The 23,209-nt window shown below is 27.7% G+C and overlaps 1 protein-coding gene across 2 annotated transcripts in view; it reads left to right on the top strand.

Annotated features, from left to right (window-relative positions):
- LOC107445427 (zinc finger protein 488) overlaps positions 1 to 23,209 on the top strand; it is a 110,919-nt gene that overhangs the window by 56,920 nt on the left and 30,790 nt on the right. The window contains exon 1 of one of the 2 annotated variants that reach the window (XM_016059816.4): positions 5,844 to 6,032. The exons of the other annotated variant lie outside the window; for it this stretch is intronic. The gene's annotated coding sequence lies outside the window, so the exon portion shown is untranslated. Of the gene's footprint in view, positions 1 to 5,843; positions 6,033 to 23,209 lie in introns of those variants that run through there. 2 annotated transcript variants of the gene reach the window in all.

The raw sequence follows: 23,209 nt of genomic DNA, 5'->3' as shown, positions 1-23,209 counted from the left end.
TGAAGCATCTATTTGAAGTCCCCCCTCCCCCAAGGAGTGTTCGATAGCTCCCCTTCATCAGTGGAACCTGGGGATGGAAGATCAACCCAGTTACCATCTGTTAGGATTAATCGAACTGGTGTAACTAGAATTGGCTGTATTCGCGCTTGTATTGTTTGTTTTATAATAAAAAAAACAATAAAAACAAGCTTCACACGCATTAATTAAATTGAATTAAAAAAATACAAAATAGCAGTAAGATAAATAATTTTTCACTAAGAACTTTTTAACGAAAGAATAATTGGTAGCTTTTAATTTTCAGTCATTTTAAAATGAGTACATTTATATAATTCTAGTTATAAACTCAATATAATCTAATTGTATTATATAACTATAGGTAATTATTTTTTGCATCTTTCTATCTTAAATCTACATTCATTTTAAGGAGTTTAGCATTTTATGCCTGGATGTGGCACAAATCATTTGTATCATACATAAGATTAACATGTTTTATCATGTTTGTATTTTTATTCAAATTAATATAATGTCATATGGAGAAAACAATTCTGGTAAAAAGAAACTATACTGTATGGTTATGACATTTCTGGTAAAAAAATACATAGTTCTAATATAACCAAAATATACGGCATTCAAACTATTCGTATGGTAGTCATTATGTTCATATGGTAACAGTTAATCCGTCTATAATAAATATATGGTTTTCAAAATTATAGTACTTATTACCACATATTTAGTACAAAATGCAAATCTGGAAAGTAAATTTAAATCAATAAATTGCTTTTATGCCATGCTCTAAGGTATCATGATAAAATTGCTAAAGTTTACCACATTTGCAAATTTTTGTCTTATATTAGGAAACATTCTTTTACTTATAACTTTACCAAAATAATTACTAAAGTGCTTCGGTAAAAATTACCGAAATTTTAGTTTTCCCTTAAATCCAGAAACACGGTAAATTTTAAAAAAATTTCTAATAGTTTTGCTCATACCTTTTTTCTTAGTGGAACAATTTATTTATTGTAATTTTAACAAATAGTTTCAAACTCGAAAATTGGTTACTTGTCTAAATGAAGCTTATTATTTAGTTAAATCTCTTTCTGATTTGCTGGATTATTAAAAAATAACACCTTATACTAATTTTCACACTTTATTATTTGCTGTCAAAATGTTGTGTAATTAGTACTTAAAAATTTAGTATAAACACTCCTAGTTTGAGTCTAACTGTAAAATCTAGGTTTAAAATAACTTGAATTGAAATTGATAAATTAGGTTTTGAATGCATAGAATTTTACAGCGTTGTATCTAAAATCTGGGTTTTTTATTTAAAATATAGAAAGCTGTAATTGTTGATTTTTTTATTTTATTTCAAGTAATTTATTTTAATTAAGAGTTATTTTCATTTGTTAAAGTTCTATAATAATGTTTTGTATATACGTTACGCGATTCAGTTTGATTTCTGGAAAGTTACAAGCTACCTATTTTGAAATGATACTAGAAAACAATTTCATTTAAAAATATCTCTTTTAGAAAAGAATTCGGTAATTATTTTTCATGCCTTTTCCTTCATAGGCATTTTCACCAATTAATCATATTATCCAATATTTGGAAAAAATTAAGTTAAAAAGAATAAACTACTGTAGGTTAACATAACTAAATACTGCAGTCAACTTCAATTTGGCGAAATTTCTCTTTTGAACTGAGTTGATATTGTACTGTAACCCTAGTCCCTGGTATCCATCCTCATCTGAGGGTTGTACTAGGACAGATGCCAGGCTTCCCTTCACAATGCAAAATAGAATTTAACAACAAATAAGTTAGATCATCTCCGGGTACCGCCTGAATCAATCAATGCGTCATTCTAACACTTTGATACTATTAACAGGTCCTCTTCTTTACCCACTGATTCCAGAATCGGTTCGAGTACTTATCGGATTCATGACACAGTTTTTCGTTCGTATTCTTTCCCCCACTGTTCATCTCAGGTGGCGTGAAATTGCTTGGTTTTAGATTAAATAGTTATTTCCATTTCATTTTGAGTTAAAACCGTTTAACTATTTGTTTAGATACTGTTTCTTTTTCCATTTTTAATGTTGGAGTAGAGTTTATGATTATTATATGCCCTTAAATATGTTGCAAATAGAATTTCTAATATATTATAAATAAGGGGTGATTGTAGAATCTATACAGAGAAAAAAGTTTGGTAAAAATACCGTACTGTATGGTAATGGCGTTTCCGGTAAAAAAAAAATACAATTCCGATTAATAAAACTAAAATATACGACAGTTTAACCATTCATTTGGTAATTTTTTCTGTTCATACAGTAACAGTTCACTGGAAATTCTGGTTGTTATTAGCAAACATTTAATAAAAAATACAAAACGGAAAAGTAAATTTAACCGAATGAATAGTTTTTATACCATGCTCCGAGGTATCATGATAAAATTACTAAATTACCAAATTTTATCAGCAATTATAAAACCATATTTTATAATCAATATCACTAAAATTATTACCAAAGTGCTTTGGTAAAAATTGCCGAGCGATTTTAGTGTTCTCATAGTCAGAAATGCGGTAAATCTTATCATATTCTGGTAGTTTATACCATACTTTTTTTCTCAACTTAAAATGAAAGATTTGAGTTGATTTTTGCTTCCAAAGATTATGTAAATTTCAATTTACGTAATCTTGAATTGTACGTATTCTAGTTTTGTAGTAACTATGAAGGATACGAAATAATTAAATACACACAATTTTACTATGAATAAAACTTACAGATTGACTTCAAATAAGGGTTATTTTACAAAAACGTGCACTCTAAAATAAAATTCATTAAAAAATTCTAAAATTAAATTTAATATTACATATTTATTTAAATCCAACTAGTAGAAATGCATCACCACTTGATGAAAAACTGCAAATGCAATTTTAACACTGTAATTACCTCCCTTTTACGCAGCAGCTAATTGATTAAAAGTGAAAAAATCTTACTTTGTAATAAACATTAATTGACACTTATTGAAATACTATATTAATATTTGATTACATGAAATGTACCACTGGTATTAAAATACATGAAATATATGAAACTTATTGATCAATTGCGCCACACCAATATATTGTTTTGATGCTCTGTAGTTTAGAAAATCATATTGAAATTGTTAGGAAACATAGTAAAAATGAGCTTAAAAAATGTCAATCAATCCAAATATATATTCCGCAGTAAAACATTTATATACATTGAGTTACATCCAATATGTTGTGCGCTGATAATAATAAAAATAGATTGCAACATTATTTTTAATTTTTAATCAATTGAATAAATAAAATTTATTAGCATTCTTTGATTGTTAAAGTACTTAAAATAAGTATAGAGACCTTTTGGCAGTCAATAATTATGAATTTGCTTTCGATTGTTAAAATCTAATATATGACGTAAAAGCACAACAAGACTTTAAAAGTAAATTGGAAATACCTAATTTATTCTGAAATTTGATTTCTTTTACTAAATATATATTAAAATTTTAATTTTGAGTAAAAGAAGGTCAGAAGGTCGAATAAGCAAAAAGGGAAAAAAATTGGTTTCAGTGTCTTAATAGTGTTAGTGTCTTTTAAAATCTATTTAGAACGTAAAAATATGTCCTGCTCCGAATCTAAATATATTATTTTGATTCATTTGGGAAATCTGAGTGTTTTGACACTGTCAAGAGCACTCCTAAAAATTTCTCAGACAAATGGTTAAATAACAATTTATTTACTTGCTATTCTATTATATTCAAACGAAACACTCAAATAACCATAAATAAGAAGGAGTTCAAACTGTTAACTGTAAGAAAAACCATTTGTTAACTGCGTTCACCTAATGGTGCGAAAATAATCAGAATTTTATCACACCAGCTGGGCTCATCTAATGAAGCCCATTAGTTCATTGCAGTTGGGCACATGTTATAGCTGAGAAGGATAATCAATCTATCTCATGGCAAACGAACGAGGGTTTGAGTCCCAGTGTTGACACAACAATATTTCCTCCATTCCCTTCAGCACATTAAGAGTTTTCAGTATCCTACATTCCCCAATTTGTGACCCTGGACTGTTAAAATACTATACTCTCGTTCACGCATAGATGACAACACCGTAAAGCTGATTAACACCAAAAGTCTAGAATTTCCCATCTCTTACGATTCATGAAACAACCAGATAAAATAATTCCATATTACACGCTTCATTTGATGAAACATAACTCAGAAACTACCTAATGAAAGGCCTGACTCTAATGCCCAGTTAAATTTATATTTTATATTTTTGAAACCATGCTAGTTGTAAATAGTTAAAATACCGTATAGTTTTTTATTCATGGCTTTTTAATCATACTAGTTAAAAAAGGTTCCAGAAATATAAAGGTATAAATGTTTTAACCAAAAACGTTGCGATCAATAAGATAGACAGACTGCTGACGGTTATTTTAGAGCAACAGTGAATACGAATTATAAAAAAAATACTTTCATAATAAATGGGACATGTTTTCACTTCATTTGAAAAAAAAAATTATGGGATAAATTTTTATGGTGACAGATTTGTTGTATTGATTTAAAAAATACATTTTGTGAGATTGTACTTGAAATTAAAATAATTCTATTTCGCAAATGAAATCAATAAATAAGTATTAAATAAATGTAGACTTTACTCTATTTAAAAAGAAATATAATTTGTGTATTTATACTTAAAGGAAGTAATTCTTGTTTTTATGATTTTAAAATAATAAATATCTTAAAATAATTTTAAAATATTAAATTCGTATGATAAAAAAAACCTAATACATCTATAACCTTTATTAAAAAATAAAACTCATCATATTATTTTAAAAAGAAACAGATTATACATTCCTTTCTTTAATTAAAAATAAAATGCGTATCATTATTTTTTAAAATGAATCATACTTCTACTTCCTTGATTGAAAAATATTATACCCATATCGTATTACTATTTTTTTAATGCGATGTATCTCTATCCTTGATTTGAAAAAAAAAATGAAGTTATCATTTTAAAGAAAAATACATTTATCGAATTTTAGAATATTGTTTTTTAAAATTTTATGATACATCTCTTTTTTTGAATGCCAAAATATAATTCATCTAAGTATTCAAGGAAAAACGACTGATTTAAGGCCTGACTGATTTAAAAAAAAACTTCCATGTTTATTCCTAAGAAGTATTATCTAAAGCTCTCTAAAGTATTAACCAAGGGAAAGTATTTTAAAGCATAATTAAAAGTATTAGTATATATCTATTTTTTTATATGAAGAAACAAATTCGCATTTCAAAAATAAAGTTGATTTTCAAAAAAATAAATTCTTTTTTTTAAAACAAATTACACACCAATTTCCTAATTAAAAAAAATAGGTCTTTCATTATTCTCATTCATTAAAATAAAACTAACATTATTATTTTTGAAAGGAATAGTATATCTTTTTCCTCGATTTAAAAAAACAAAACAATAAAGCTCACATTCTTCTTCCTTTTTGTTAATAAATTAAAGAAGTGCATCTACTATCCAATTCTTCTGACTAACAAGTGACAAATTACGACTTCGTCAACTCACCCAATCCCTTTGACTTTCTGGTTTAATTTTCATAAACTATCATATCAGCACCTGTCAATCCCGAAGCACTTGACCTAAGCAACCTTGTCAAAACACATAACCAAAACTTGAGGGGCCATGACTATTTCCACACCTCTTTCCAACTAATTTGAGAAACATTTCAATTTCTAGCTCCTCCTCAATCATCACGATTTGCAGAGCGGCATCAAACTTACGGTCCAATAGGAAAGAAGGAGTCATCGGGCGCCCAGCCGCCCGTTGTACTTCAGTCTTTTCCGCACAACTAGCAGAAAAGCTCTACAGTGAAAGCAACCCGACGGGGAAAATTTTTCGCTCTAGTACTAAACGAGCAAAGTTGCATCAGTAAGGATGAACAACTTGTTTTATTTAAAAGCGTGCTTTAAATATGACAGATGTTAAACCAGTGATATAGAAGGTACGTCATTTCATTGTCTTTATCTTAATTTATTTAAAAATAAATAAGTGTTTGTATGGTCGAATCTAATTGTATTGCCGTATCGATAATATTTTCTCCATCTCAAGTCATACTAAAAGCATTAAACTTAAGTATATAAATAAATATTTGTTTCTGAAGTAATATGATAAATAAAAATGTGTGCTTAATATTTTTAAAAAGGTATAAAATATTTAAATATACGATACTTACAAATAGAATATGTAATGTTACTTTTTATGATAGTGGAGTAAGATTTTTTTTTATGAAAATATTTTTCTCATTGCTTATAAGGAATATTTTGGGTTAGCAACTAACGTTATTAACTTATATGTGTTTATATACATTTTTTTTGTGAAATAGCAATAAAAAAGAGAACGTAAGAGCATATTTTACAGAAAATTTCATATTTTTTTACATTTTTTAATAAAATATTTATAATGTGTGAATTTAGAAGTAAAAATTATTTTTATATTTCTTTCAGATAATAATTTTTCATCAAATTATTTATAAAACTACATATAGAAACTTTTAATTTTCCCAAATCAATTCATTTTTGATGAATTTACAGATGATTTCTTTCAGTTTTTAATGATTACTGAATTTTATAATATTTGTAAGTTTTAAAGGCTATCTTGAGTTATGCTTAAATTATATATCAAGAATTATTAAATTCGAATGTTATTATTTAGAAATCTAAGATAGTCTCTTATGATATTCACACTAAAAATATCTTAAAAGGTTTAATAATATTTACTTAAGATTTTAAAATATATAAAACTATTTAAGTTTAAAAAAAATTTGAAACTTCTTTTTACTTAGAAAAAATGTTTTTGTTAAAAGAAGTTTAACATTAATTAACAGAATGCAACCATTATAAGAAATTGCACGCAGATGATTAAAAATAAATAATTGCTTTTTTTGTGAAATATTTTGTGCTTGAAGTATTTATAAATTTTTATTAGAATATCTGAATATAAAATATAAAAGAAATCTTCGAACTTCACCTTTCCGTTCGAACCCAATGTTCGGTATACCAATAATCGATTTTAACCGATATTAATAAATATCAGAACCACAAGATTTTTACTATATTACTTGATGAAGGCGCTATTGCTTTTTAAAGGAGATATCTTGAAGATATTCCAAACGAAGGGAATATCCTAAAGCTATGAAACTATTCTGACTAAAGAGGTTAAGATTTAACAAAGTCCAAAAAATTATGAAATATTTGAAATTTAAGTAAAGAAAGAACATATAATTTATTGCTTCCTCTTTCTATGTGAAACGCTACGTAACTTGTGAGAGCAACTGATGCTATACTTGTAAATATATTTTGCGTAATACCAATTTAAAAGTATATCATTTATATTTAAATTTCATCAGTCACTAATTTGCATAAAAGTATAAATACACTATAAACTGGGTACACTCGGAATAAAAGCTGCGATCACTAAATTATTTTTCAAATAGATTTTAAATTACGTTTTTCACTGTCATTATATAATTTTAATTTGGATCTTGAAGTGGACTAAAATCTTGAAGTAAAGATCTTGAAGTACACTGAAACTAAATTAATGAAAGTAGAAAAATCTTAGAATTCTATGTAGTGTTTCTTCATATAAATGTAAACAGTGCTAGCAAAGTTTTACACTACTTAATTTCTTTCAAGTTATTAAAATTACTTTTTAAAGTTTATATTATTTCCTTTTGCCAAACACAAACAACGAAGTAGTCTTGAAGTAGTGAAAGACTAATCCAAATAAATGTGAAGAATCTTGCAATTCTAATTAAAAAAAATTTCTTCAAAAAATGGTAGCAGTGAGATCAAAAGTGCATATTACTTCATATCTACTGATTAAATGTTTTGCCTCCCCATTTCTTACTCATTAAATAATAAATGGCGGGAATTATGTTTAAAAAAAAAGCAGTTTTCAACATGGTACTAATATCTGAAATAAGTTCTTTAAAACCTTAATATTTGACTATTTCTTTTTATTCTTAAAAATAAAAAAGCATCGACAAAATTTCTCAAATAACTGCATAACTTAGCCTTTTTCTTAATTTTTATGCTTTCACTTTGGCGATTTTGCGATGTTTTCTCACTTTCATTTTTAGTACTACATAAGTTATAATCTAATTCAAAAACTCAGACGTGAGTGCTTTTACTTTTACTAACTCAAAAAGATTAAAAAGTTAAAAACTCATTTCAAGGACATGTTTTTATTCTATGAAGTATTTCGACCCGAAAAAATCATGAATTGTTTATTTATGACAAGAAAAACGACATCTTAGAATTGATTACAACAGTTAGGAATGTTATATTTCTTAGGGAGTATGATTTTCTCTCATCAGTTGAACGGTGTTTTAATGTTGACAAAACCTTTTTACGTCTTTTAAATCATCATTGACCCAGAGTTCATTGCTGTGGGAATATAACTTGATTTTTGTATGGAAGACAAAGGCAATGATAGGTGATCGAAATTTCAATCTTATATGTAATATTATGCAAGTGTGAATTCCAAGTATTACTCAATATCTATCTTTAATCTTTACTTAACTTTATTTTTCCATAAGTAAAAATAATCCTGATATTAAATATTATTATTGTATTGTTCTTCACAACTGCGAAAGATTAAGGAAAATATATTTTTTTCATGCGATGTGATCAATGGAATGTTTATATACGAATTGGCTTTCTAATTCATTGTAATTGGAGAAAAAAAAATTAAAAAATTGCATTTTAATATCACTACTTACAAAACTTAATTGAATAATGTTTCTAATTAGGAAACACAATTTCATATTTTTCCTTTATGGATAGAAAATTTATATTTGTTCATAAACAAGTTTTATATTTGTAAATTTTAAAAATATATATAAAACAAAATGTAATAGCATTATTATATCTTATCGTAGTATCTGATTTAGGCGAATGGTAACAGTTGACTGAACTAAGTTATTGAAATCAGTTTTAGTCATAAGGTGTGAGATGGAATAGGATCCGCTTATGGGGTAGGTCTTCGTAATTTCTATTCGGGATATTAGGTGGTAACGTAGTGATTGCAAAAAAAAAACTAAGTGTGGGAAGGTTCAAAAAGTGAAGAAATTTCAGCACAAAATTGCGGGAAAAGTTAGCATCATTAATTTAACAAATGGAAATTGATAAACAAGGCTTCCTACGTCTTCAGTATGAACGGAAATTAAGCGATACTAAATATCCATCCAAATAAGTTATGAGGAAAAAAGTTTCATTTCTACCCAAATGTCTATAGCAAAAAAAGTGATTCAAAATACTAATCATGTAAATGTTTTTTGGCTTAATGAATCCTGGTTTAAGAACCAAAGTTTCAAGTACATAAGTTTTATTTTTAAATTTTATTTTATATCCGTAGTTGAACAGCCGACTCAATTTCGGGTTTATGACTACCAATGTTCATCTCCGTAACCTTGTAATTTTGAACCCAATACAGAAAACAAGGGGACGTCTGGATCAAGTATTGAGAGAAATTCTCTTTCGTGTAGGACTTTTTGATATAACTAACCTGCATTTGCGTTATATGGTGTTATAAACCATTAAAACTTCCCAGTATTATACTCACGGAAAGGAGACTTTAACCCATGATCTGTTTACCTCTGAGGATATTTTATGTTAGCACTGTGGTCGATGCTAGCCGAGTGCGGAATTTGCATCGAAAAGCCATCCGCTTTCCAATAAGGTGAACTGGGTTCGAATCCCAGAGATGATATGGGTAAGACGTACATTCTTAAAGAGTTTCTGAAATGATTTCATATTTATTTGTTTGGTGTTTAAGTTAAATGTGCTCAAGATTAACGAATATACTAGTATTTCAATGCGTTCAATTGTTGTTTTCACATTTATTTTAATACATTTTAAGAAAATTTACAACGATACTCATGTCACCAATCTGCCTACTAGAAAAGTCATCACATGTTAAATGTAAAAAAAAATGTGAGATCTTTGAAACGAGAATAGTTGTTTGAATTTACCGATTACGTTCTAAAATTATAATAACAAGTGGAAAAAAAACAAGCTATACTTTCAATTGTATTCATTATAATATGTAAAAAAATATGTTGCTACATAAAAATTTCAAAACTCATACAATAATTCGAGCAGTTTTGGCCTTGTTATATAAAATCTTTTACTTTTAATCTGTATATTATTTCAAGACTTTTACAAAATAAGTTGAAAGCCAATACAATTATAAAAAAAAGTTGTTGAAGTAAAATTGTAAATTAAATTCGTCTTAGTTTTCTTTCAGTATTTCCCCCCCTTATTTGGAGTTTATATTATTACTTACAGCTTTTAAAAATGGATTTGCTATCTGAAATACAAATAATATTCTAACATATACAACTGTTAGAAATTTCTCAGTAAAAATGGTTAAATCGCAATTTTTTAATTATTATTTTGACATATTCAACCAAAACAGTTAAATAACCATTAAAAAGACGATATTCAAACTGTTAAGTGTGAGAAAAAAGGCTAATTGATTAATTTTACCTAATACGACAACTAGATTACCTAATTAACAACCAGAATTCCACCGAGCCAACCAGACCCAACTTATGAAGCCCTTTTGTTCCGTGCTGCATTCTCATGATCAACTGAACAGGGGTTTGAGTTCCATCGTTGACTCCACACTATCTCTTCTTCGATTCCTTCAATACACCAAGAATTTTCAGTGTCCTGTACCCTTCACTCGGTAACATTGGTCGATTAGAATGCAAACTATGATTCACGCATGAATCTCACAGCACCACAGAGCTCCAAAGTCCGTTTGAATTTCCTTCTTATGGTTTAGAAAATATGCTAATTGTAAATGGTTACAAAACCATATAACTTCATTTTCACGGTTATTTAGCTGTACCAATTGTAAATGGTTTCAGAAAGATAAAGGTAAAAAAATTGTTCCTATCCATAACCTTTATGGTTAATCGGATGGACAGACTGCTGCTGGTTATTTTTCTGCGGAATGAAAACTTTAACAATGTTTGTGGTTGTGAAAGTCTTTTGTTTTTGTGTCACTTATATGGCTAATTATGTCATTAAAGATACATCCTGACATCCAGTGAGAAAGCGAAAGCAAAAAATTAAAGCATCCAGCAAAAAATTAAATTTGTTTAACAAAATATTAAAAACTAGAGTGAAAGCAAAATAAAATAGTCGTTTTACTTTTAAGAGTTAGATTTCAAATTAAATTCGGATAATTAAAGTTTTTAAAATCCTTACAGCTTCTTTTTTTAATTAAAGAATTATTTCCATTTAATTACAAAAAATAAAAACGATATGCATATGAAATGTTATATTTTATTAACGAATATTTGTGCAATAGGGAAATCTAATGTTATTCACCATTATAGATTAATTTAATAACGTTTAAAAACTATCAATTAAAAATAAAAATCCATTAAATACCTATATTTTTAAGATATACAAAGCTATAACCTTATCTTGTAAAGTATATCAGCTAGACACATTAAAATAAAATTGAGATTTGAAAACCTTTCTTTTTGATTTAACATTGCTAGCTTATTATACATGGTTCTGAAATTATGAGAAATTATCAGTTAACTTTAAAGTTTTGAATTTTTTTTTAAATTCAACTATTATTTTTTTATTAAAATATTATATTAAAATTTCGAATTTTTTTTAGAAAGTAAATATATACTGAAATGTTCTAAATCGTATCTTAGTTCCAAAAAATAACTACGAAAAATGGAAATTTCACTAAAAATTGTAAGAAATTATTCTGGAAAGAAGAAATTATCCTAGAAATCTTATGAAAAAGAAGTTATCTTAAAACGTTTTTAGAAATTGTTCTAAAAGAAATGATCTAACAAACAAAGAATCATAGAAGAATAAATGATATATAAATTGAAGACTTCAAAAATTAAAAATTTTTTTCGATAAAGTTCGTGGAATATTTTCTATAAATTTCTTCGAAATTTCAAACAATGTTCTAGTGATGTTTCTTTCTCTTTTAACTTTTACTTTTGTAAGAATGGAAGATTTCTATATATTATCTTCATTTGTGTATTTTATGTTCTGACTGTGCTCTTGGGATTCTTTATAACGTCCTTCTTTACGTTTATTACGCTAGAAAAAGATTCAGGACATATTTGTAGAGAGTTGTAAGAATTTACGTAAAGTTTATAAATTCTATCTGCTTAATCAGAATATTTCACAGTTTTAATAATTTATAACTGAAATAAAAGTGAATGAATTTTCAATATAAATGAATTTTTTTAAAAATCTTTCAATAAATGATGCTTAAAAAAGTAGTTATAATTATAGTAAACTAGCTACTTTTGGTAATTAGCTTGGTCCCCTTTCAGAATTTTTTTGTTCAACGTATAAATTTTAATGGCAAACAAGCCAAAAACTCAGCACAATTTAAATATTGTAATTTTTCGACCTCTCCTCCAATCATAACTCCTTAATTAGTTTTAAGCACTATATGAAATAAATTTTTTTACCAATCTTTTGCTGAAGCCTTTGCCATTGTAGAAGTTTTTTGATTTCAGTTTTTAACTAATTCAGGTTAAGACGTGTTCAGCAATCGGGTTTTTACATTGCATCATAATACATTGGTGCAATGCACATCATATTAAGCCATATATTGCATAACATAATTCAATCAGGTTTTTTTATGTATTGAATTTTAATAATAGTTAAAAATCTGTCAGGTAGCAATTAAATCAAACTAACCACTGTAGGTGTTCTATAGTGTAGGTTCACTGTAGTATAGGTTCGGGATATTTCAGCATAGGTAGTAAAAAACTATCATTTATAGTTTCGATTCTCGGTCGTGAGATAAGATAGAGCATCCATTCAAATGATCCATTACGTGCTATGCTACTTTCTCAAGCACTTCTCGAACCATAACTTGAGCATTGTGTGAAATATATATGCTATATATATGCAAAAAATACAAGCTCCGCTACCAATAATTGGTATGAAAGTATGCGTCGCTGTTTAAAATTTCTACAACCACTTTAGAGAGTATTATAAAACTAGCGCAGAAATATAATTTGGAGCACAATTTTCAACATTGAGTTTATTTTAAAGTTAAAATCCCTGTATTCTTAGCTTTCTAAAATACTATACTTTTGTTTGTACTCTAATTATTTACGAAACTATAGCAGTTTTTGTGACAGTGGATAGACTAATGTTTTTAAGTCTTTAAATGCGTTTATCTCAAAATCAGATTTTTTTAAAAACTTAAACACGATATCTCATGTTGCTTTTAAAATAATTGTCTACAATTTTTCATGAGTGCTTGTAACCATAGCACACATGTTTTGAACAGCAGACTAAGAGAAAAGAAAGAAGAATCTCATTTTTTTTAAGCATGCTTTGTCACAAAGACAAGTGCGGAAGTTTTTAAAAATCTGCTTTTTTAACTGCATTGATCCCTAACTCAGTTGTACAAGACTTGCTTTTAAGATAATAGTTCAAAACATAGTTGATGTCCTCATGAATAAATATTATTTAAAAAAATAGTTCAATATTTTAATAAAGTTGCTAAAACTAGCCGGGTACCTTTATTTTACTTCGTTACTAAGTTCTTACTTCTATAAGAAATACAAAATTATTCTAAATAAATACTTAACTATTCTAACTACTCAACATTTTTAAAAATATTCTTAAGTGAGCCTAACAAAATCTAAATAAAAACTTAACGTTTAACTAATTTTTTAACACAACTTAAAATATTACTTATGAAAAATTTAAAAAAAATTATGATAACTATAGTATTTCCAACTTAGAGAAATACACGCTTTTATAATTTCACATTAGATAAATAAATATATAGAGGATGCATTTAACAGTGGATAAATTAATATTGAAGTAGCTGAATTCATTGTATGGGATAAAAAATATCAGAAATAATTGATGAAACGTTATCAACTAACTCTACATAAACATGTAATAATTGGAACAAATATACTGAGGCAATTAAATAAATTAAGTTTTTAATAATTTCAATTTTTTATTAATTCTTGCTCTTCTTGATGATTTTTTATTATTAGAAAAAGAAGAAACTTTTTTTGAGTCACTTTTATTCTACAATGGTAGATATTTTTATATAAATCATTGTTTTGTTGTTACTATACATGTTACATGCAATTCATTATGTTTGTAATTTATGATATTTTATTGCTTAATAGTCAAAAAGTTTCCTTGAAGTTGCTTTTTTAACCAAGATTTTCTTAAGGATAAAATTAGTATAAAAAAGATTTATTTTGGAAATATAAAATCTTAAGTTAGCTGATATTATAATCCTTAAAAGATTTATTTGCAGAATAGTGTAGCAATATAAAAGAAAGTCAAATAAAGCGAAAGCAGAAACATATTGATTTTGAGACTTTATCATATATTTTTTCTTACATGCTTCATGACTTTGATGACTTATATGATTTTCTTTCATGATATAAATTATTAAATAAATTTTAGCAGTGTGAAAATAATTATTACGTGATACATGCCAATTTTACGCCAATGCGTATAATTTTAAGTACACATAATGTTTTATAATTTAATATTAACATTCGAAAACTTTATATAACTTATACGGAAATCTAAGCAATTAAGTTTTTTTCTGATTAAGATTCTTGCAGCACTGTAGAGTAACCATATACATAACATATAGACGAAACCATAAATCACCTGGTATTATAATGATCAAAAGATTTATATAAATAAGTGTAAAGGATTTTAATAAATTAAATAAATAGTGCAAAAGAAGAATCATTTCGCGTTTGATTTATTTTTACTTCGCTTTCTCTGATGTTTCCACTTGAACAATTCTGTATTCAAGAAATGTTCCTAGTGATAAAAAAATTCACGTGTTATAGGTAATATAATCTAATAATGTATATAGTCTAAATATAGTCTAAATATGATCGAATTAAAATATCACTTTGAGTTCTATTTTACCATATTAAAAAGAATGTAAGCTTGAAGACAGTATTTAAAAATAAAATTTAAAAAAAAAACTTGTTATAAATGAAAACAAATAACTTGTAATTACTACAAAAATCCACTTACTTAAGGCTGAACACATTATTCAATGAAAACTTGCTAATATGTCGAATAAATAAAACTGTAAAACGTTTCTAAAATAGTAATTATAGAATACGAATCTTTCGATTTAGCATTTAATTAGAAATTCTTAAATAAAAAAAATTAAAAAAAATATCGCGTGAATGAATTTTCAATGTCGCATATGCTACATAAACAGCAAATGAAATCGCTTTTCAATTTGCTTTTCTATTTCCAATTTCCATCCACTTACAATTCATTTATATGATGGCACAAAAATGGTCTAATTTGCGACGTGAAAGACTCCGCGCTCGCGGTTACGAAAAGCCTCTTTTCAACCAAAAACTATTTAAGGAAAAATCACTGAGAACACAAAGCATTCCTTTTAACAATCTCTGGAAAATAGGCGATCGAATAATCAAAGCCTCAAACGAACCGACGACTTGTGAACGAACAATTAACCTTTAAATTCCTCCTGAGCATCCCTCTTCCTCATCTTCCCCATCCTCTGACAATCATCTTCTCATCTTGCGCTTCCCGTCGACTCCTGAGCTTCCCCGCAGGGCTTGTAGGATCTGGAGAGGAGAAATCGGCTAGTAACGCTTGTTTGGATTCTCATTTTCCACTTGGCTACCCCCAAGATACACAGCTGCGTCATCCCCACATACCCTCATCACCCCTTTACTCCATTCTATTCTTCAATCTACTAAATTTGAGAAGCACTCGGTGGCAACAGATAGTGGAGTAGAAACCATCACATGAAGCTGAATAGCACCTGGTCTTCCTTGAAGGAAAATCTTGTGAGGTCACTTCCACCTGCCTAGACCTAGCCCTGATGGTTATTAGAGCAATGAACAGACGGTCTAGTGGTCATCCGGCAGAGGTCAAATGTCCTTGGACACAGTTATTGGTTTTGGAAAATGAGGGAATTAATATTACGAAAATGTGGTTAGAATCTAATCGACTCTAAGTTAACTAAGCGTGTTTAATGATTGGAATCATTAAGATCAAATTAATATTTCTGATTGAGTTTTGTTTTATTCGCATAATTAGTTCAAAATCGTTTTTGTTTCTAAGCATGAAACGTATCAATATTACTTGTTAAAGTCCTGACTTAAAAACCAACACTAAAGTGACTCGTCATCTAATAATTTTCTATTATTTAATTCACACTGGTAATGAATTAATTTTTACTGCAGATGAAAGATTCGTATTGATGTATAATTATGAATACCTAAAAAACGGAAAGAAAATCCGACACCAGTTAATAATTAAGTGGATAAAAAATAAGGTCGCTATTTTCATTATTTGAAATTATTTTCAGTTTTATTTCATAAATCATCTGGCTTTTTTTTAATTTGCAAACTGGGAATGGCATATATAATGATTCGTCAGATTTTCATAAGTTTGCTTTTCTTAATTAAATAGTTGATATACCTAATATAAAAAATTATTAGATTCGTTTTTGACAAATTTTAAAATTATTTTTCTAACTATATAGGGAACATACACCGAAGAGCCATTACATTATGATCACCCTGCTAATAACATGTAGGACCACCTTTAGCCCTCAAAACTGCTGACACCCGCCGTGGCACTGACTCCACAATGTGCTGATAGGTAGTCTGAGGTATCTGGTACCAAGCGCTCACCAACTAGTCCTGCAATTCCCTCACATTGCAAGGGGGTAGCGGGGGATCACGAATTTGGTTTTCCAAGTTTGGTTTACAAATGCTCTATTGGATTAAGGTCTGGTGAATTTGGGGGCCAAGACATGACTTGAAAGTCACTGGAATGTTCCTCGAACCAATCCATGACGATTCGACCCTTATGACATGGTGCATTATCCTGTTGGTAAACACCATCCCCCGCAGGAAAAACTGTTGCCATGAATGGGTGAATCTGGTCTGCAACTATGTTCAAGTAGCTTACAGACGTCAGGGATTGTTCTATGAGGATTATGGGTCCTAATGTGCCCCATGAAAACATTGTTCTTGGTCGAGAAACCATGAAAACCTGGGCGAGCGCATTGTTATAGATGGAGGGTGGTCATAATGTAATGGCTCTTCGGTGCATATTTATATTTCAAAAGTATATATGAAACATATTTAACTGCATCGTTAGAATACGTGAATGAAAAATAATTTTGCGATACACAAGCATGGATTTTTAATGATTGAGAAAGGGTCATCGTACAATCGCATAATACAGAATATCTCAAGTAATATGTCCCTCACGTATTCGAATCTCTCCTACATCTTAGGAATTTATTGCAGCTGGGGTTTGACCAATGTACAAAGTCTTAGATGGAATCTTTGTTTTTGACAATGAGATAAATACAGAATAATACGTCTTCTTTTTTTTAAAAAAAAAGACAGGTGGGGTTATTTGACTATATATAAGTGCTGCATTATAAGTAAATTAAGCATCAAACTTGAACAAATATTTATTCTATTAAAGTAATCTGATTAAAAACACTTCAATTGAAATATTTTCAAACCCGTCTTCTTTTTTATAGTTTTATGACTTTTGGAGCAATATTTCAAATATTATCGATAATTAGAAGCAATCGGGTTTCATTAATCATGAAGAATGAAATATTCTTTCAGAATAATCAGCAAGATGAGGATGAAATGACATACTCAAATGGGGTGAGAAAATGTAGAATTTTTTTTCCCCGAATGATGATGATAAGGTTGATTTTTATTACTTAACTTGGAGTGGCGGTAATTAGTAGAATTTCCTTAAACTTTCCTGCTTAAATATCTCTGATTGTATTAAATGTGGCCAAAATACAAAATTCATACTTTCATATATAGAAACATTATTTTGCAAAATTCGCAGAAAATTGTGTAATAATTTTAGTAAATTTATTTAATAAATTGTTGATTAAAATATTTATCTAAAATCAAACCATTTTGAAAAAAATTGTATATTCTAAAAATATTTAACAGCGTATGCATAAAAAAATCTTCAATGATCTTTATCAACTTATTATTTTATTTTGTTTATTTTATTGTTTATTTACTTATTTATTTATTTTATTGTATTGTATACTTTCTTATTTAATTTTATTTTATTGTTTATTAATTATTTAATTATTTATTGTTAGTTAGATTATTTATTGTCTAAAAAAATTTCAAGTTCAACCACAGGAACAGGACTAAACATTCAGCATATGTATCAAGCATAAGGCTATACAATAAATCTATCTAAATACGTGTAGAAATTTCAAGAAAGGCGCAAGCTCAGGCGGTTATCATGTCCCTTGCTACAGATCAAGATTCCATAGAGTTTTTAACTTGTCTACAATAAGATAGCTCCCTTAAAAATAAAACGGCTGGACAATTAGTCATAGTTGAGATGTCCATGCCTTACATCTGAAAATTTAAATTTTCAGTTAGTAGCTATCAGTAGTTGTTAAACTCCAATAACTTAATTGCCACTTTATCCTCAGTCCATATGAGTCGGAGACCGATATCGATAGATCGTTTTCATTTTTCATTTAATAGTTCGCAAACTTAATTTTGTTGGTTGGATTGAATTATATATTTTTTTAAATAAATTATATTAAAAATAATCTACGACTATAAATAGTTAATTCACCAATAAAAATAATGTAAATATGAGACCAAGTTTGGTTAAATATACTGACTTTAAAGAATTTTTTTTATTTAAAAATAATTGGGGACATGTTACAATTTTGAAATGCGTGAATTGATAAACTCTTCTCTTACATGAATCTTTCTATCACAGTTTTGAATGGAGATAATAGACATTTTAATAAAAATTCTATTTTCTTAAGTCCTTCTGCATTGATATGCTTTTATCATTTAAAGATTTTTAGCGGTTGCTTACTTAAATTAAGTCGTCACTTTTTTACTTTTTGGTGACTCACCATGTGGCGAGAGTTTATTTTCTGGTCTACCATGCCTTCGACTTTCTAATAGTCATTGCTTTTAATGAGGAATAAGTTTTAAAGTAAAGCAGATTCCTTTCGCTACTTTATGCCTGTGTGAAGTAGTTCTTTCTAACAGCAAATAGTGCTTGAAAATTTAAATCGAAAAAGAAATGCCAGAATCATTATAGAACTTCATTCTACGATTTGAAAAATTAAGGAACTGCATGCTCGACCAACCCACTTATTTCACAATATTTTCATAATAATTTAAAGTGATTAATTCAATTTCGAGTGTGGATATTAATCTCATTTACTTATATTTTATTGTATATATTAATATTTATGTATTGTAATAATAATACATTATAATAATAATTCATTATAATAATGATACATTACAATAATAATAATATATTATAATAAGAATATATTATCATAAGAAAATATTGCAATAAGAATATATTATAATAATGATATATTAGAATAATAATATATTTTAATATTTATATATTATTATTAAAAATTTCTTATTAATAAGAAATAAAGTAATTTAAGTATATTGAGGGGATTAAATTTGCATTTACTTTGCTTATATTCCATTTAATTTTTTTTTCCTTTGTCTTACAAATAAGAAATCTCCAAGTGGTCTCAACTAAACGTTTCAAAACATCTAAAAGGAGTAGAGACGACCCTTAATCATATTTAATACAGGTTCTGAAATGTTCTCCTGTGGCTGAACATACAAAAATATCAGAAAAAAATCGCAAGTAAATTTTAGGTTTCATAAAAAATATAATAAAAAAAGAAAAGAAAAGACGATAAAACGTGGTCGAAGTTTTTTCTATTTGACTGCAATGCTTCAAGTCTAATGTGTATAGAATTCCTTACATCCTGAAATAATTTAAGCTCCTCTCAAAATTTTCCTGCAGCTACAGCCGTATTCAGAATCTTTCGCATAGCGCCATTTACCGTTTCAGATTTTCCGTCCCTGCATTGCTATGTGATTTCGAGTCATCAGTATTAACTCTACTTTACTTAGAAGTTCTAAAACATGTATTTCAGACAGTCTGTACACGAAAATATTATAGCGCAGATAAATATTATATAACTAATGTGCCACCAAACTGTTTTTAATCTCGCAAAGGTGGTACAGTTCGGGAAAGTTTGGAAACCTTCGGTTTAGGAGATGTATTTAAATAAAATAAAATAAAAATTGAATTAAAATTTACTTGCGAAAAGGTAGTACTAACTTCAGTCTAGGAATTAGAGTAAGAGTATAAAATATATTAATATCTAGGAATCAAAATAAGCAATTTGATTGCTTACAATTAAAACAATTAAAAGCAAGCACTTATTTTTTCATAATTTAATTTTAAAAACTATCGTAAATTGTAAATAAAATTAACATGACCTCATATAAATGTAGGAACATTTAAAACTATCAATTCTTGATGTCATTGGAATAATGCAAAGAGCTAAAATTTCATACAATCAAATCTAATATTAATTACTTGCCATAATTTTTATACTAAAATATAATAATACACTCATTACAAACGTAATTAATTTAAATCAATTAAATGAAATACAGATATATTTCATGGTCCACTACTTTCACTTATCTGTTCAATCATCTGTTATTATGTTCGAAAAAGTGATGAATTCTTTTCTTTAAATAATATACGAAGTTAAGTGTGCATCAGTTTCATAAATAAAAGACTAATAACTTTGATGTACAAAGCATTTCAAATAAGCTCAAAAACTTATTATGATTATAATTAAATGAATAATGTCATTTAAAGAACACAAAACATCAAACGCGAGCCATCTAATCCACTTTACGAATGCGACCGAGCTGTAAATCATTAAAGATAATCAACGGAAAAGTTTTTTCAGTTATTTCTCTGCTGTGCTTTTAATTAATTCAATAACTTGATTAGACAAATAAGTATGTTACAGATCCATTGCTTAAAACAAAAGAATTTTCTACTCTGAGGAAAAGCGTAAGCCTTTTTATAATTATCATATCGTATCGTAGTTTTTTTCTCCCGTTTAAGAATTTTTTTCCCGCCAAAAAAAAAGAGTAGAACGAAATTCAATCTTTTACATAATTAAAATCCTTCCATGATTAGTTCGGTTTTTATGTAGCGAAACAATGTAACATGATTCGGAAAAAAAGCTTTTAATTTATGAATGCAGAAAGCTTTTTTTTTCCTTCTTAACTCTGATATAGATACATCAAAAAATTATAATTACCGGTTATAAAGTAATCAGAGAAATTATTATTTCCGATTGGCAACGGTTTCGAATGGAAGAAAAAAAAACGGAAATGGTCTTGGCGACAGACATTTCTTTACCATTGCTGTTTTTCTAATTTACTGAAACAAATTAAAATTTTTTTTGCAAGATTTTTTGTTGGTGCATCAGTTGAATGACATTAAGTTCCTATTCTTATAATTAATAAATAATAAGAAGGTTTTTTTCTTGTTGAAACTATCAATGCTTAAGAAAAATTACGTCTCCATACAAATTATAATTAATGGATTGGGATTCGTAAAAGAAAAATAAAATATGTTTTTTGTATATTTTTTCAATATTTTAATCACAATGAGAGATTTCTTCGACATGGTGCCAAATATGCTGTGTAGAAATTGCATTAACTCTTATCGGCATTTTTTTTACAAATTTTTACTTAATACAAGCAACTTTTGTTCTTTTTTTTTTCTTTTTTGAACTCTCATTAATTTAAGAAGCCTAAGCATATTTGTGCGTGAAAATAGGGCTAATCTAAGAAGATGCAAGATTTTAAAACCAACCCGTGCACCCTTTTTAAATAAAAAATTAAGAGTTTTTTTTTCTGCATTGTTGCTGATTGTTTTACTTGTTTTAACTATTCTAATCAAATACGTATTCTCCGAGCTTTTATAGTTATGCCACCGTATTCAACGATTATTCTTTTTTTCTAAAAAAATACAAACGATTAACAAATAACAAACATTTTTCAATCATATTACTTTAAATTTTTCGAAGAAAAAAATTTAATTAATACTTTAAATACTTAGTATTTTTTGTCAAAGTGATATAGTGTCTTTAAAACTTCAAGCCGGTACCACCTTTTTTAGTTGAATTTATAGGAAACAACGTAATTTAAGAAAACAAGCTTATCCAAAGTTATCTAAGTTAAATTATTTAAGCTGTTTTTTCTTATTAATGTGCAAGTGATGATTTTGCCTCACTCCGCAGCGTTCACCATCCCCCGTGAATGCACCGCATTGAATATTATTATTATTTCTTTTTTAAAGTTGATATTTTACCTAAAATCCATGAAAATTTTACTAATAAAATATATAAATGTTATAGTGCTATGCAATAATATTTTGTTAATAATCGCAATAAAATGAACATTTACCAGGATTTTAAAATTTTTTAGTTGTGTTCTAAAAAAATTTAAACTGAATACAGACTGCGTGACATAACAATTACAGAATAAGAGAAATGATTTAACTATTTAACGGATTAATATCATTATAACAGTTCACATGGCGATTGATATTTATCTTATGTGAATAAAATTTTATATATTTTTAAAATATTCAATATACTAACAGGACCCACCTCGTTCCTACTCCGTCCCTCAACTCATTCATGATTGGTACTTTCATTGAATTTTTTTCCGTCTTAAATTAATTTTTTTATTTTTCAAGTCTTTAGAAATTTTGATATAAATATTAAAACTTATATCTGATTAACTCTCTTTTTCCATTACGTTCGACATCTAATAAAGCACGAGCTTATGAAAGGAAAATCGAGAGAGAGAGAAATAAATTTTCTTTCAACATTGGATGATTAATAAATATTTAAAAGAAAACAAAATACGAGAAAAATTCGGGAGAAACGTTTCAAATTGCGCCAACTTTAAAAAAAAGTGAATTTCGAAAAAACTAACGTTAATTATTTAAATGAAAATGTCAAATATTCGCACGCACAACTCGAGTGACAAATAACCACACACCACTCATGAGGAACAATTAATCGCTCATAACACTCGAGGGACAAATAGTTACACAACACTTGAGGAACAAATATCACACGCCACTCATGAGGATCAAATAGTCGCTTACAACACTCAAGTGGCAAATAGTTACACAACACAACACTCGAGGGACAAATAGTTACACAACACAA

This window comes from Parasteatoda tepidariorum, chromosome 6 (genome assembly GCF_982258835.1).
Source record: "Parasteatoda tepidariorum strain Cologne lab strain chromosome 6, Ptep-v5.0, whole genome shotgun sequence".
NCBI lineage: Eukaryota > Metazoa > Arthropoda > Arachnida > Araneae > Theridiidae > Parasteatoda > Parasteatoda tepidariorum.
The sequence above is the reverse complement of the archived record's forward strand: the minus strand, read 5'-3'. Positions and strand labels throughout refer to the sequence as shown.